Source organism: Lepidochelys olivacea (genome assembly GCF_965140295.1).
Source record: "Lepidochelys olivacea isolate rLepOli2 genome assembly, chromosome: 6".
Lineage (NCBI taxonomy): Eukaryota > Metazoa > Chordata > Testudines > Cheloniidae > Lepidochelys > Lepidochelys olivacea.
In genome coordinates this window covers 130,062,559-130,079,890 of record NC_140416.1, presented here as the reverse complement: position 1 = coordinate 130,079,890, position 17,332 = coordinate 130,062,559, and positions in this window count along the sequence as shown.

The window sequence follows — 17,332 nt, the reverse complement described above, 5'->3', positions numbered from 1 at the left end:
CTTTCCCTGGTGTTACTCACTGCCTCAAAAGGCCGTCAAGATGTACATTCTGTTTGCATTTTAAATGGGTTGGAACTTTATTAACAAGCTAGGAAAGTGACCTGGATAATCACTGTCCTAACCACAGAGAGCCAGGCTTTGCTCATCTCTAGATTAGGGGATCACAGCTCATTCTGCCTGGGGCTTACTAGGTAGACCATGTAGGATGGCATCTGTCCAGTGGATTAGTTCTAGCTCTGACGGTGGGCTGATCGGTTCTCTTCCTATAGCATGAGTGTTGGCATACCAAGAGAAGCACACCTGCCAAAAATGAAACAACTGATCCCACCCCACTTCTGCTGGCCCCCAAACTTTGGGAAAATTGCCATACAGATCTGTATTTTCAGTTCAGGTCCTGCTAATAAAACCCATAAAAGTCCAGAGGCCTCATTTCCTACCACAGAAGGATGTGAAGCACCAACAAGGACTTCTTTCTCTTGTCGCAGTAGTTCTTCTAGTTTCTATTTTGTTTAGAAGACAGCAAATAAAGAGAGTGGGTGAGGTTCTGTGGCCTGCAATGCGCAGGAGGTCAGATAAGATGATCTTGATGGTCTCTTCTGACCTTAAATCAATGAGTCTATGAGAACCCAGCAGTACAATTCAGCCACACCACCTTTTCAGCAAGCTGGGTTTGAAAAACAACTGACTATGTTTTCTCTTGTTACACTTAGGAGCCCAGAGGTGAAAACTAAACCTGTCTGTCTGAACTGAAATATTTTAAACTTGTTCATGTCTGGAAATGAAATCAGATTTTTGTTTATAATGAAATGAAGAGTGATGTCCATTTCACAGTCTGACTGCTCTAATGCACTACTCCCCTTGGCTGCAGAAAGTTACTCAATATCAGGGAGAGCTTCAGCCCTATATTTATTAAAGTCACCAGCAAAGGTCAATGAGGACACTGGAAAAACCATGTAGACAGCACTTGTTAATGTTATCCAGGAGAGCTGTTTGAGCACAGGAGAAAGGTGACTGTGCATCAAAGATCATTGAGCAAAGTTAATAATCTCTGCATTTCATGTTGTGGGGGTTATAGGCTGAAAGTGATCTGAGCTGGGAGTGTCTTAGCTGACACTCCAGAAGCTGTAGGTAATTATTATAAGAGGCATCCAATACGTTCCTCAGCTCTGCGCCCGAAGCTCCAGGCACTGTCATACAATTTCTGTCCATTATTCCACGTTCTGATGTTGGTGCCCATCACTGGAATATCTGAGCATAGATTTTAGGTTCTTGACTTAGAGTGCCAGGGAAAGTGACTTTGATTAATCATTTACATGGGAATAAAAAAAGGAAAAACAACCTGTAACACGGCACATAGACTTATAATCTCATCACATTGCTGTATGGGGTCACCTGGCAATTCCCCTATAATGGATTCTATGCGTTTTTCTACTCCTTTCATGAAAAGATTTTTCTGGCTGATTTCCTGCTTTTTTCTATTCAGACATTATTCATACACACCATTTAATTTGTATTAACTCGTTTGTTTAACACTTGTGTGAATGTATTTGAGGCAAAGGGTTTTCCTCATAGTATTCATGTGGTCTGATTTTGGCTCTGACTATTTATTATCCATGGATATTATTTCCGCAGCATGCTCTGACAGGGCCACTGAAGCACCGTAAGCAGAGCAGAGGAGCAATTCCAGCACTAGTAGTGAGCAAAGCATAGACCGGACATAAGACAAATGGGGATTTGCCTGCAGAAGAGGCGTTCCCCAGAACAAAACTCCATTTGCATGTTTATGGAAAAGCAAAACGACGGGGCGCAACACGCAGGGATGAGCCCGGTTGGGAGTTCAAGCCAATGTTCAGCTCTGCACATGACGAGAGAGCGAAGGCAGTAATGCTGCGCTGCCCCACTCTCTGTTTGTAAAGCTGTCATAAGCACCCGGGGCAGGGACTGTCTCTGAACAGTGCCTAGCACAACGGGGCCTGGACCTGACTTGGGACCTTTAGGTCCTACCACCCTACAGTTAATAAATCCCTACCATATGATGTTTCAATTAAAAAGGAGCAGAGTACATACATACAGTAATGGTATGTATTAAATGGACTGGAACTGGCTAAGTGATAGATCTTAGCATGCAGTTGTTAATGGGCAACCATCAGCCGGGGCGCTACACACTGGGTCCTGCAGGAGAAAGTTCACATCCCTGTTCTGTTCACCAGGGTAGGTTCTCTGGCCTGTGCTAGGCAGGAGGTCACACCAGCTGCTGCCGCTGCTGGGCCCCTTTAGCCTGAGAATCTGTGAAATAGAAGAATGGAACGTCCAATATCAAGTCCTTTGTCAGGGATGGCCACGCTCCTGTATATGTTTGCACCTGCGACCCAGCTGAGCCATTCAGAGCTCTTGTAGTGGGATTTCTGCCATCAGCATGGCTTCCAGGGCAAGCCCTGCAGGTTGTCTTTCCCCTTTGTCTCAAGGCTTGTTTCAGGCCGACTGAGCAGTGGTGTTGCTGCCAACCAAGAAGTCACCTGGGACACCCCACGGAGACCATGTACTGGCTGTGCCAGAGGAGAGCAAACAGTGAACCTCCAACGGGAGACCAGGCGAGCGGGAAGGTAATGCAGAGTCAGTGCAGTGCTCCCACAGGAGCAGTCAGCAAATCCCCAGCCTGCCTGTCCCCTCCGGATACAGGTGCTTCTTCTTCTTCTTCTCCTTCTTCTCCTTCTCCTTCTTCTTCTCCTTCTTCACAAAGGGAGTATCCCAATGCCAGTAACTAGGAGTTACACGGTAAGTTTAGGAGAAACTGTACTAGACTCCGAGAGCTCCCATCACAAATACTAAGCCACGGCCTAACTCAGGAGGTACTGAAGCTACAATTGTCTAGCTTCGGTCTGAAGCCAGCGGTGGTATAGTTATCAGCTGAACAGGCCAAAAGGCAATCACAATTGAAAGTGTTCTTTCAAGTGCACAACGGATATTTTTGAAGCCGTTTTGTTGGAAAAGAAACAGAAAATCTTCTGAACTGTTCTTGTGCAGCCGTTGAGTTCATAGACAAATGACCCAAATAAAAGTAGGGGGTAACTGTTTCTAGGACCCTTTCTCTGAGCTGTCACTGGTTAATTTCCCCTGCTCTCCAAACAGCCTTGGGAAGAGGCATGGGGCAGTCAGTATAGCAGGTGCCATAGCAGGAATGTTCAGTATGGACCATGGTGACTCTCCAAATCACATGCTCTCTTCCTGGGTTGAGATGTCCAGAGCAGCTTGGAGGATTTAGACACATCTTCCATTAAAGGTGAGGGAGGCACCCTGTCCAAGTTCCCTGGAGCATGACTCTCAGGCCAGCTGTGTTCTGGGAGTGACGGATCACTGGTATCAGAGTGTTAGTCTGTATTCGCAAAAAGAACAGGAGGACTTGTGGCACCTTAGAGACTAACCAATTTATTTGAGCATGAGCTTTCGTGAGCTACAGCTCACTTCATCGGACGCATACCGTGGAAACTGCCGCTTCCTCAGCTCTCGTCCCCTAAAGCCCCTACTCTACTTGCGCTATACTGATGACATCTTCATCATCTGGACCCATGGAAAAGAAGCCCTTGAGAAATTCCACCATGATTTCAACAATTTCCATCCCACCACCAACCTCAGCCTGGTCCAGTCCACACAAGAGATCCACTTCCTGGACACTACAGTGCTAATAAACGATGGTCACATAAACACCACCCTATACCGGAAACCTACTGACCGCTATTCCTACCTGCATGCCTCCAGCTTTCACCCTGACCACACCACACGATCCACCGTCTACAGCCAAGCTCTGCGATACAACCGCATTTGCTCCAACCCCTCAGACAGAGACAAACACCTACAAGATCTCTGTCAAGCTTTCTTACAACTACAATACCCACCTGCAGAAGTAAAGAAACAGATTGATAGAGCCAGAAGAGTTCCCAGAAGTTACCTACTACAGGACAGGCCTAACAAAGAAAATAACAGAACGCCACTAGCCGTCACCTTCAGCCCCCAACTAAAACCCCTCCAACGCATTATTAAGGATCTACAACCTATCCTAAAGGATGACCCAGCACTCTCACAAATCTTGGGAGACAGGCCAGTCCTTGCCTACAGACAGCCCCCCAACCTGAAGCAAATACTCACCAACAACCACATACCACACAACAGAACCACTAACCCAGGAACCTATCCTTGCAACAAAGCCCGTTGCCAACTGTGTCCACATATCTATTCAGGGGACACCATCATAGGGCCTAATCACATCAGCCACACTATCAGAGGCTCGTTCACCTGCACATCCACCAATGTGATCTATGCCATCATGTGCCAGCAATGCCCCTCTGCCATGTACATTGGCCAAACTGGACAGTCTCTACGTAAAAGAATAAATGGACACAAATCAGACATCAAGAAATATAACATTCAAAAACCAGTCGGAGAACACTTCAATCTCTCTGGTCACGCGATTACAGACATGAAAGTTGTGATATTAGAACAAAAAAACTTCAAATCCAGACTCCAGCGAGAAACTGCTGAATTGGAATTCATTTGCAAATTGGATACTATTACTTTAGGCTTAAATAGAGACTGGGAGTGGCTAAGTCATTATGCAAGGTAGCCTATTTACCCTTGTTTTTTCCTACCCCCCCCCAGACGTTCTGGTTAAACTTGGATTTAAACTTGGAGAGTGGTCAGTTTGAATGAGCTCTTACCAGCAGGAGAGTGAGTTTGTGTGTGTATGGGGGTGGGGGGGATGTGAGAAAACCTGGATTTGTGCAGGAAATAGCCCAACTTGATTGTCATGCACATTGTGTAAAGAGTTGTCACTTTGGATGGGCTATCACCAGCAGGAGAGTGAATTTGTGTGGGGGGGTGGAGGGTGAGAAAACCTGGATTTGTGCTGGAAATGGCCCACCTGATGATCACTTTAGATAAGCTATTACCAGCAGGACAGTGGGGTGGGAAGAGGTATTGTTTCATATTCTCTGTGTGTATATAAAGTCTGCTGCAGTTTCCACGGTATGCATCCGATGAAGTGAGCTGTAGCTCACGAAAGCTTATGCTCAAATAAATTGGTTAGTCTCTAAGGTGCCACAAGTACTCCTTTTCTTTTTGCGGATCACTGGTATGTCACTTGTGGGACCAGCACTGAGTAATGGCGAATGCTGCCCACTGTGTTCCAGGCCGTGCCCCCAGAGCAGGACTCATCAGTGGAAATTACCCCTCTCCTCCCAGCCCCAGGCCATGGCAAACTAGATCCTCAGGGATACACCAACAAGGGAGGCTCAGAAGTCCATGCGGGGTAAGAATTTAGGGGCAGATCCTCAGCTGGTGTTAATTGTCATAGCTACCTGCAGTCAGTGGAGCTGTGACTCTTTACCTCAGATGAGGATCTGCCCCTAGACATCCACAGTTGTAAACCTTTGGGTACCAGGTCTTAACAGGTCCCTCCTCTCTCACAGCCACCAGAACTGTGGCCACTGGTCTTCCATCGTTTACAGCCCCTTGCGTACTTTCATCTTCCTTCAATATGGGGCTGTCGCCCGCTTTCACCACAGGGCCTGGGCCTCCAGTTCTCCCTTCCTGCTGCACCGTTTGCTCCCACGTCAGACTTTCCCAGGCATGGATGAGCTCGGTGCATCCACCGGCCCCTGATACCCTGGCATGAGTCAGAGTCAGGCACTTAAAGGGGACGTACTCGGGATCCAGAAAAGAAGCATCTGGGTCCCTGAAATAGCAGCACCATTTGTCATTTGACATCCTCGGGGTGCTCTGCAATCATTAACTATCTGTTGACCAGTGGAGAGAGACAGAGTAGTGACTTGCCTCGGTCAGAAAGTGAATCAGGGCTGTGCCAGAGGAGAGCAATCAGGTCAGAGCTGAAATTAGCTTTTGGGGATCCTGACTCAAAGTCCTGTGATCAAACAAGACCATGCCTCTTCCAACGTCAGTCAGCAGGGTGTTATGGGTGCTAGAGGAAGGGATCTGCCTATCTTTGAGGGAGCAAAGAGGGTAATTAATCACTGGAACAGGATGCAGGGGATTCTGTATCATTTGGAGTGTAAGTCCAGATGGGATGTCTATTTAACAGGTCTATTCTACCTCACCCCAAAGTACAGGAATCCCTGGGTGAGGTTCTCTGGCCGGTGCTATGTTGGAGTCAGACTAGATGATGACACTGGTCCCTTCTGACTCTACAAGCTTGGTTCTATGAGCCATGGGGAAGCCAACAGTGTGTTGGGGTCTTGGCAAAGTCTCTGGAGACAACTGGGAATTGGTAGGCAGCTGGTGCACTGTGGGGTTCTTCTTCCCCATACCGTTCCTAAACTCTGGTGCGGGACAGGGACCTCTTCTGTTGGGAAATGAGAGGAGGTTCAGTGAGGTCAGAACTGGGTCACCACCCTTAGTTGCCATTATACAGTTTCTAGGCATGAGTCTCACCTCAGTCACATGGTGTAAATGGAGTCAGACCAGTGTAAAACCTGTGGGAGAGGAGAACTGGGCCCTAGCCTTGAATCCCCTCTAGGCACCACACTTCATAATGATCATGTGATACAGTGCAAAACTCTCTCAGCAAATCCCTACTGGCCACATGAGCACACTGATGCTCTCTGACAATGACGGCTTGTTAATGAAAGCTGTAGCAATCACAACCACATGGCACAATGGCAGGTTACCGTGGCAAAACTGATAGTGCAGCATGAATTGTGTTGGTCTAGCACCACTTTCAAACATAAAGCACAATTTCAGAGGCTGCCAGCTTTCCTGTTAGACATGCTGTCACAGACCCTGACACGGTAACACAAGCATAACCATCCAGCCTGGGTGGCAGATCAGAGGGGCCCACGGGCGCTGGGGGGCGGACTGAGAGACACTTGCTTGGCTGCTTGCTCAGTACAGAGAAAGCATGAGGGGGTAGAAGAGCAGACGTGGCAGGACATCCATTAGGAGGGTGTTGGCCACTGTCTCCACCAGCCTGCATTACTGGGGTGAGCTGTCCCCAGTAATGCAGGCTGTCCCCAGATTGGACCCCAATTAGCCTGAAGCAAAAGTGAGACCAACATTCTTGGTGAAATGATAGCCCGAGTGAAGTCAATGGGAGTTTTGACATTGACTTTAACACAACTGGGATCTCACCATCATTCAACAGTGGTCGGCGGTCAATGGGACTTAATGGGTATCTGGTCACGCCCTACCCGTAGCTGTACAAATGCATAATGGAAAGGCGCTGTGTACGGACATGCCAGCTACCCATCCTGACAAGCAGATAGACTCTGGAGCAGCTAGCATACTGTGGTAACCGTAAATCAATGGGCTAAAAGCTGTCATTGACATTCAATTCAACAGGACATTGCATTTTCTCTGTGCTGAAAGTTTGAAAATAGTTCCTTTCCCCATAGAAAAGTAGGAAGCATACTTTGTATATTTCCAAAGGGACCAGAGCTCTCAAAGGCTACCTATTGGCCTTCAAAAGAGTCCAAAAGTCCCATTTATCTGCCAACAATGCCAGATGGTGAAGCACTGGAATGCGTTACCTAGGGAGGTGGTGGAATCTCCATCCTTAGAGGTTTTTAAGGTCAGGCTTGACAAATCTTGTTTCATATAATATATTAATTAAGGTGACATAAAATAGCGTCCATTCTCATTCATATACTGTTTTCTCCATTTTTCCTCAGTAAAAGAGTATCTGTATTTTCTTCTTAAAATAGGCAAAACCAAGACTTGCAATCTTAGTAAAGAAAACTGCCAGCACTTCCCCATTCCTTTTATATTCCTCCTGCTCCAAGTACAGGAAAGTCAGTTATATGCATGTGACATTACTGACATAACCTGTGACAGTATAGATCATGGTTGCAACCACTGTTATATATTTGCAGCAAATATTGTATGAAGGTTGTCATGGAAAGGTTATGAGTTGCTGGTTATGATTATGCTATCTGTATGTGTGCATCATTTGTGTAGTTGAAGTTATGAATATTGGCTATATACTTGTATCGCAATGTGTTTCGATTCTAAGGAGCCTCAGTGAAGCATTTGGTCAGCTTCTTGAGAAAGGACTATTCTCAGTAAAAAAAACGAGGAGTACTTGTGGCACCTTAAAGACTAACACATTTATTTTGGCATAAGCTTTCGTGGACTAAAATCCACTTCATCGGATGCATCTTCTCAGTCAGTGCCCAATCAAGAAACACTTAACTGACAATGGACTTTGAGAGCCAATCCACATCTGAGCTTTCCTGGGAACATTCAAGCTAACATGTAAACAATGGCGTCCCAGCCTGTAAAGAACTGAGTCATGCATAGACATGTGACTTGCCCATGTGACTCCAAATGCCATCTTGCTGCTGTGATCTTCCACAGGGCAGAGAATATAAAAGGCCCTGGAAACCCCTCCATTTTGTCTTCAGTCCTGCTTCTTACTTCTGGAAGAACCTTGCTGAAAACTGAAGCTCTGAACAAAGGACTGAATGACCATCCCAGCTGGGGATGTACTCCAGAGACTTGATTTAAACCTGAAGTTTATTCCATCACTGCTACAAGCCTGAACCAAGGACTTTGCCATTACTGTATGTAATTGATTCTATTTAATCAATTCTAGCTCTCATCTATATCTTTTCCTTTTATGAATAAATCTTTAGATTTTAAATTCCAAAGGATTGGCAACAGCGTGATTTGTGGGTAAGATGTGACTTGTGTATTGACCTGGGTCTGGGGCTTGGTCTTTTGGGATCATGAGAACCTGGGGTATTGGTTTTCATGACCATTCGTCCCCATAACGAGTTGCACTGGTGTGATACTGGGAAACTGAAATGTCTAAAGGAATTGCCTGTATGACTTATGGTTAGTCAGTGGGGTAAAACCAAAGTCCTCTCTGTCTGGCTGGTTTGGTTTGCCTTAAAAGTGGAAAAACCCCAGCCTTGTGCTGTAAGTGCCCTGCTCTAAGCAATTTGTCCTGAATTGATACTCTCAGAAGTGTCCCTCCAAAGCCAGCAATGTTACAATGCATTTATACTATTGTATCTGATTGATGATAATCCACAATATACCATGAAACACCATGAGGCAAATTCTTTGTTGGTGTAAATCAATAGAGTTTATATTTATATAAAAATCATTATATATTTCAGACTAACATATGAAACTTGAACTGAATGGACCAAAAACCATTAGAGAGCATTATTTTAAGTCAAACCTGACATTACTTTTTGATATTATAACTTCCTGTCTAGCTTCAGGTAAAAGATGCAAATTTTGCTTCTGCTATTAGCCCCTCCGTATCTTGATTATTAAATGTTTATGCTTTCCGTAGCTTCTCTCTGTATATAGGTTATTAAAGCTCATAAAATTAGCAATAGTTACTATATGATCAACTCTTGGTATTAAAGATAAACTGCTTTTAAATTTTGCCTCTTTATTGGCTCTGCTAGTCTAGTACCATACAGAACACTTTTGCTACACAATTTATATTAGGAAGTTGAATTTATAACTGAGAAGTGATCTCCATCTTCTCCTGTGCTCTTTAAAAACCAGCACGCTTGAGTTCTGATATATATCAGAACACTAGGAAGGAGATATCTCTCTCTCTCTCTATAGATATATCTCCTCACTAGAGTTGCTGTCATTTGCTCTTCGCATACTAATTATTCTCTAGACGAATGATGCTCTAATTTTGTCACTCATGTGGGACTGATCCTGTGTATATGTGACAGGCACCATCCTGGCCACCTTACCAGGTAGTGCACTAAAAGCAGAAGTCTCTACGGCTTGAGCTAACGAGGGTGGGTCTGAAACCGGGGCTGTCTCAGAGTCACACCTGAGGGGACAGTTCATCAGACACTGTGCCAGGGGAAGCTGTGGGCCTCCCTGCTCTTTTTCCTGCTCTCCTAGGCCCATTTCTCTGGGTGGGGGTGAGGGGACCGATGACCCAGCCTTAAATCTAAACCCTTTCGCCATTGTTGAGCACTCTTTTACAAAGAGACATGAAAAGTGCCGAACAGCTTTTCTCCCTAGATCCCCAAGGGCTAACTCTGAAACGCTAAGGCAAAACGAGCTCAGCATCAAGGACTCAGCTCGCTGGACACAGAGATTACACTGGCATCTGGACAGGCAGGCACAGCAGACAGCCGGGCGTGTGATTTGCCTCTCACTTGAGTTACATTGGGAGAAATCTCTCAACAGATGGAGCCTCAAGGACCTTACCTTACAAGGTGGTGGGCTACTCATTCATCAGTCCAGGGGCATCAGGATCACAGCCCCGCTTTGCTATCAGAGGAATCATTCTGGGCTTGGGTGGTTTCTCAGTAGAACAGTATTTGAGCAAAATCTCCTTCCTGCTATGTGTGTTCCCCCGCCACCCCATTTTGCTAAATGGAACGGGAGTTCCAAACCAAGGGAAAGTTGCTATTTTGACCAGGAGGTCAACAAATGATCTTCGGTCTCCGACCTGGGTGCATTTGTTTGTACAATAGATTAAAGTGCACATAACAGGGTGGCCCATGTGACGGTTGCCACCATCACTCCAGAGACCAAGTGCTTGCACGGCCTGCACACATTGGCAGCTTTAAATGGCTTCAGCTTTTATTGCCTTGTTGTCAGCCTATGATGCCTCCTGCTAAATCCATCCAACCTGCTTCAATGCAGCCAGATGTCTTCCACTCATTAGGTCAGTGTGTCACCCTGAGAGACCCTGGTTGTCGGCAGGCGGGGTCGAACCTGGGACCTCTGGAGCTAAGTGCATCAGACTCTACTGCATGAGCTAAAAGTCACGTGACTTTTTAAAGCCACGCGGATGTTAGCTAAGGCTGTAGAGCAGACTCAGCAATCTCTCTCTCAGTGCCACTAGATGGGCCCCAACACCACACCCAGAAGGTGTGTGGGTGACATATTTCCCCGAGCTGAGGAAGTACGTCCTGAGCTTCAGAGACTTCCCAGTTGAAATCCCAGATGAGCCCCCACTTGTAACGCTGACAGACTGGTTGTTGATGGGTGGGATCAAACCTAGGACCTCTGGAGCTAAATGCAGGAGCTAAAAGCCACCTGGCCCTTAGTGAAGGCTGCCGAGTTATACAGGATGAGGTGAACAATGGGATTGTTACAGACAGGGCAGCTGTTCTCAGTACAAACTGTGTGTATCCTGAAGGGAACAAAGCATACACCTTTGTGTTTTAGAGCCCTTAAAGTTAAGGTTCCACTGTTCCTGCCAAACCCAACATTTGGCCACAGTAATGTATGATAATCGCATCTAAAACGAGGTATTTCCATGTGCAATCACCAAATCTGCCTATACAAACTGCTGCTGGAATAGAGGAAAATAGGGGGTTGTAAATGTGCCTAGGGACCCATTGCACAGTTTACTCAGAGTGTGGCCCTGTCATAAACATATAGCTAAGGGTAGCATAAAATCCCTCCTTTACATGTAAAGCGTTAAGAAGCTCAGATAACCTGGTTGTCACCTGACCAAAAGGACCAATAAGGGGAGAAGATACTTTTAAATCTGTGGGGGAAGGTTTTGTTTTGTGTTTCTTTGTGTTCTCTCCGGAGACAAAAAGAGAGGCCAAGCAAGTAATCCAGCTCCTACTGAATGATCCATCTAAAATTACAGAAGTAGTAAGTAACAGCAAGGGAATGTGTTAGATTATCTTTCGTTTTAGCCTGTGAATTTTCCCTAGGCTAAGAAGCAGGTTTATTCCTGTTTTTCTTTTTTTGTAACTTTAAAGTTTTGCCTAGAGGGGAATCTTCTCTGTTTTGAATGTTATTACACTGTAAAATTACCTTCCATCCTTATTTTACAGAGGTGCTTCTTTTATTTTTTCTTTATAATAAAGTTCTGCTTTTAAGAACCTGATTGGTTTTTAGGGTCCTAAAAACCCAAGGGGCTGGTCTGTGCTCACCTTATTTACTCTCAAGCCTCCCCAGGAAAGGGGGTGAAGGCGCTTGGGGGAATATTTGAGAAACAGGAACTCCAAGTGGTCCTTTTCCTGAATCTTTGTCTAACTCACTTGGTGGTGGCAGCGGTACTCATCCAAGGACAAGGAAGGATTTGTGCTTTGGGGAAGTTTTTAACCGAAGCTGGTAGAAATAGGCTTAGGGGGTCTTTCATGTGGGTCCCCACATCTGTATCCTAGAGTTCAGAGTGGCGAGGGAACCCTTGACAGGCCCTTTCAAAAATTATGCTCTTAATATTTATTTCAATGTTTTTGACAAACTATGTACTTCAGTATTTATAGATGTAAGAAACTAACAAGTCCCGGGTGGATCAACACTCTCAGTCCCCTGGTATTTTAGTTCTGGGCTTTTCCATAAGTAAATTACATATATATATATATATGGAGGCTTTGAGATGTATGCAAATGTGTGTTTGGGACTCAAATAAGATGACAAAATTCATTTACCCTATAATCTTAGGCAAATGTGAGGCCAGGTCCCCAGAGTTGGAGACAAGGGCAGAGCAATTCATATTTGAATATAGAATACATCTTGTTTGCTTAACTTGATAAGGGGAATTTTTCGTTCTCAGTTTTGAAAGACATGCATAGACAATTTTCAGAATTGACTGGCTAATTGGTTCAAAGTCAGAAAGCACAAAAATAGAGAGCTAAATCTAATAAAGAAGTATGTAATAAATAGTAAATTATTAACAACTTTCTCATCCTCTTATATTATCACAGATATAATGTAACCAAAATGCACATTTCTAGTGTATTCTGAGAACTAAAATATATAGAGTGGGGGAAAAAAACTTTAAGTAACATTATGGCTGAGTTTTTAAACACATACATTTAAGAGATTTAAAGTTGCAGTAACAACTTGTTGGTCCATGAAAATGTTTGAGATTTTAACTTTTTGTCTTGACTCAGAATGGATTTTTTTTTTTGAAATCTCAAAAACGTTCCTGTGATGGGAAACCCCTTTTCCACCCCACTGCATCTGGGACTTGGGGACCTGGGCTTAATCCTTGTCCCAGCACACAGATTCTGTGTGACCTTGGGTAAGTCATTTAGCCTTTCTGTGTCTCAGCTCCCTATCTGTAAAACAGGGATGAGAGTCCTGGCCTACCCCCAGGGGTGTTGTGAAGCATTTAGAGACTACATAGGTACTCAAGATAGACATATTGTAGAATACACACTTAGGTATTTTAATACAGAACACTGATGGGGGGTGAGGGGGTGAAGCGGGGAATTAACGTTACACCATGCCAGGCTGGAGTCTTTGATCGTACCTTAACACATCCTTCAACTTCCCTGTAGCTTCACTACCACAAGACCAATGTAAACTAAACAGGGCATATTTTTGCCAGGTAAGAGACTAAATGGCCTACAATCTTGGCTCATGGAACATAACCACTCTTTGGATAAATAAAGCCAATGGATTGGTCTCTCAAAGCCGGAGCGAGCAATAATGGCATCCATTTAATGTCATTCTCATGTATGAAAAAAAATCAATAAATAAAATGAGGAATTCAGGCCAGACTGTCTAAACAGAAGGCATGGTATGAAAGATCTGCAGTTACCGTTAAACCTTGTGATAAGGATTTTGATACTAACGTGAAATCTTGTGATAAAATAGATTATGCACAATTTGGGAGAAAAGTCTTTGAACATGCTAGGAATGGTAATTGGGATCACATGTTATGTTAAAAAACCTTCTGATAATCCTGCTTCTCAGCTCTTACCTGTAAAGAGACTTAAAGCTTATCACAGTAGAGAAACCATAATGAATGTGGACTACTGTGTGGAAGGAGAAACTGAGGCACACCCTTTCTTGGCTTTTATGGCTGGATGCCAAGATACCTACACACTGGAAATCTTTAATAAAGCTAATGTTAAAAAAATATATTATATATAATACATAGGTTGGGAAAAGAGTGTCTGTACATCTGGGTATATTGCTCAGATTATCCACAAATGTAAAGTTAGCTTTTAAAAGTCGTACATAGAGTACATAATCAGCAATAACCCACATTTAGATGAATAAATTTAACAATACAGTTTAGATATTAGAATCCGAATACTCGGGTACATCACTCATGACAAGTTGTAGAGAGATTTGGTTGTGGAATGCAAAATCTATCAAGGAGTGGAGATTGTCCTTCAGTAATTGAGAATGAAATAGGTTGTCCATGTAGAAAATACAGTCCATGTGGAAAGTATTTCAGCTATATTCCTGACTGCACTTCTACACTGAGTTAACACCAGTTAGGAAAGCATAAGTGTTAACAGTGATGCAAAAGTGCAAGGAGAGGCTTTCTAGCAACAATTGGAAATTATGTTGTTAAAACTTGAAAGTACCATAACACACATTGCTGTCAAGTTAGTCAGTGACTAACCCTATTGCAGTGAATTTTGGGGGGTATGTGGCACTCTGTACCTCAAAGCAGCACCCCGAAGCATCACTGTCATATAATTATGATATATTTCATACAGAGCAAGCAATAAGATATCATATGAAAGGTCATGAGCTGCTGAAACCTGTCTTTCTGTTAAAATATGTATACTGTTGGTGTATATCAAGTTAAAGGATTTTGCTGTTTGGTTGTTACTGAAATATGCTGTAAATTCGCTAGTACATACAAAGTACCCCACCCAGGAGGGTGTTCAGCAACTGTTAATCAGCGGGGGCATTGTAATCAAGGGATTTATAATTCTCAGTATAAGGCAGGAGTCCTCCCCTCTTGCGCTCTCCTGCTCATGCTTCCTCCCAGTATCCCACTTCCCCACTTACCTCAGGGCTTTGGGTCTCCTTCCCTGGTGAACCTAGTTTAAAGCCCTCCTCACTAGGTTAGCCCGCCTGCTTGTGAAGATGCTCTTCCCTCTCTTCATTAGGTGGAGCCCTTCTCTGCCTAGCACTCCTCCTTCTTGGATAACCGTGCCTGGAAGGGTTTGCTCACTAGCAAAGCACTGAGAGAGACAGCCCAGGCTGGAGAGTTAAGGGGGCATTGCGGTACTCCAGTTCCAGGTTGTACCCCAGGGATCCTGTCACAATAAGAAATGTCACCCATCCAAATGACTTTGTGGGAAGAGATACAAACCCCATTTCTAAGGTTTTGCTTTCAAGTTTCACATAGTTGACTGTTTAGTAGCTTAGATAAATGCACCCTAGTCAGTGAATTCATCACGGATGCTCTCTCTTATTTTGTGCATTGACAAAGGCTGCCCTGTAATTTGTTATTTACAGTATGCTGCACACGTCTGTTACCATGGTAGCACAATCAAAGCCAAACTATCATAGAATCACAGAATCATAGAATATCAGAGTTGGGAGGGACCTCAGGAGGACATCTCGTCCAACCCCCTGCTCAAAGCAGGAACTAACTAAACCCCTTCAATTTTTAAAACTTTGATCATGTTTTACGGGACTGATTAACTGTATATGACAGTTATGTTGATTTTTTTTTTGGTACAGATTTCTCCAAAGAAAGCCCAGAGGAAAAAAAAGAAATTGATGAATGCTGGGTTGTCAGAGAGCTGTAATTATTTTCTGTGAGACTAGATGGAGTGCAGCATTAACTTGCTTCTCACGCAGCTAGAAATAAGGACACTAGTGGACAAATTGGCTCTTTTATAATAACACCCCCCCCCAAACAACGCTCTTTTGTTAAGCCAAACAAGAGTCAGGGTATACAGAGTATTTAAGAATGTGAGCGTGGCTCCAGCCCTGTGTGCTTGGGGTGGAAGGGGAGCGGAAGCTCAAATTCTTATAGGTATATTTCCAATTTTCCAAAAGTAAATTGACCCCATTGAGACTTTCTCCAGAGAAGTGTGTCAGAAGTCTCACGAATCTGGAAGTTGGTTGACTCCCGAGTTTAAAAGCAGGAGATAGCTTCTCCATGATCTCTGCTCTGCCCCGATGGTAGCGACAAGAAAGCCAAGGGATTGCATGAAGCTTTGTAGCAAGGGTGACATTATGTCCCATTTTGGCTGGGATGGTCCCTTTTTTAAGCCCTGTCCCAGCCATCCTGACTTTTTTGGCAAAACCGGGCATGTGTTGATCAGTGGGCAAGAGCAAACAGGACAAATGCCCAGCTTTATCACAAAGTGAGGTGCGACCCCTAGTGGGGCACGGAGGAATGTGTGGGCGGAGCGGGAAAGCAGCAATGCCAGCCATGAGCGGAAGGGAGAGCGGCTTGGGCAGGGCAGGACCGGGCCAGCCCCACGCGGGGGGCGGGCAGAGGACGGGGGGCCTCGGGCAGGCCTTGTGCGGTGTCCCGTTTTGGGAAAATATGGTCACCCTGTTTGTGGCTGAACCAACCCCCCATGACTAGTTGGACTCCGGCTCTTCGGAAAGCAAAGGGCATCCCTACGTTTTTCAGCCACTACGAGTGATACACTGATGCATTCGGCTTGATCCTCTGTCGTGCTGAGTGCCCTCAACTGCCTTTCGCTCTCGTGGGGCTGGTGGCACTTGGCATGTCCCAGGCGCTGTTCAGCCCTTCACACAACTGGGCCTCCAGTTTTGTGTGTGCGGCTGGGCCCCCCTTCAGAGTGTCCCTGTCCCTCTCCTTCCCAGGGACTCCAGTTCCTGTACCTCCACCCCCAACACACACACGCGCAGAGGGCAGCGGGGTACCTGGGTGAGTAGGCACAGTAATGACGCTAATTGCAGCAGGCTGAGTCCCGGAGCTGCTGGCACACTGCTGCCCTCTTGCAACCACTGCTCTCTTGGGGCCTGGAGTCAGCCAGCTCAGCCCAAAGGAGTGGGCAGGGCCCTCCAGGAGGAGATGGAGCCAGCTTGCCAGGGATGCTCGTTGCTCCAATGGATTTCCAGTGAGGCTCCAGCTGCTCTCCTCTATCAGGCCTGCACGCTGCTCCGGAGGTGAACCCAGTATGGGAACCACGGCCAGTGCAGATAAGAAGGATGCCCTGCAGTTCAGATAGAGACACCTGCAGCCATCCGGCCAGGAGCTGGGGAACACAGATCTAGCTAAACAGGTGCAAGTCCCCTTGGAGATGAGCCATCTGGCATCAGGGTGTCGATGCTGGGGGGTCTCCCCATTGTAACTGCAGCACTGTTCCCTCCTACAGAGATGAAGTTATTTCCCTAGTCGAGATAAGCCCCAGGATCTGCCAGAAGCAGCCTCTTGGGACCTCGATGCGAGAGAGGGAAAGTTAAGAATATAAATTGTTAAAATTTCGGAACAAAGCAGCGAGAGGCTGGGGAAGCAGGAGTTGTAGCTGCTGTTTTGTCCTTAGCTCACCCTTCCCGCTTACCGCTGAACAGGGTGGACATGAAATGCAGATAAACAACCCCGGGCCCTCAGGCGGCGGATGCCATGGTTCAGTGAGACACAAACGCTCTCCAGCTGAGTTACACTGTTGTAGCATTATCCAGACAA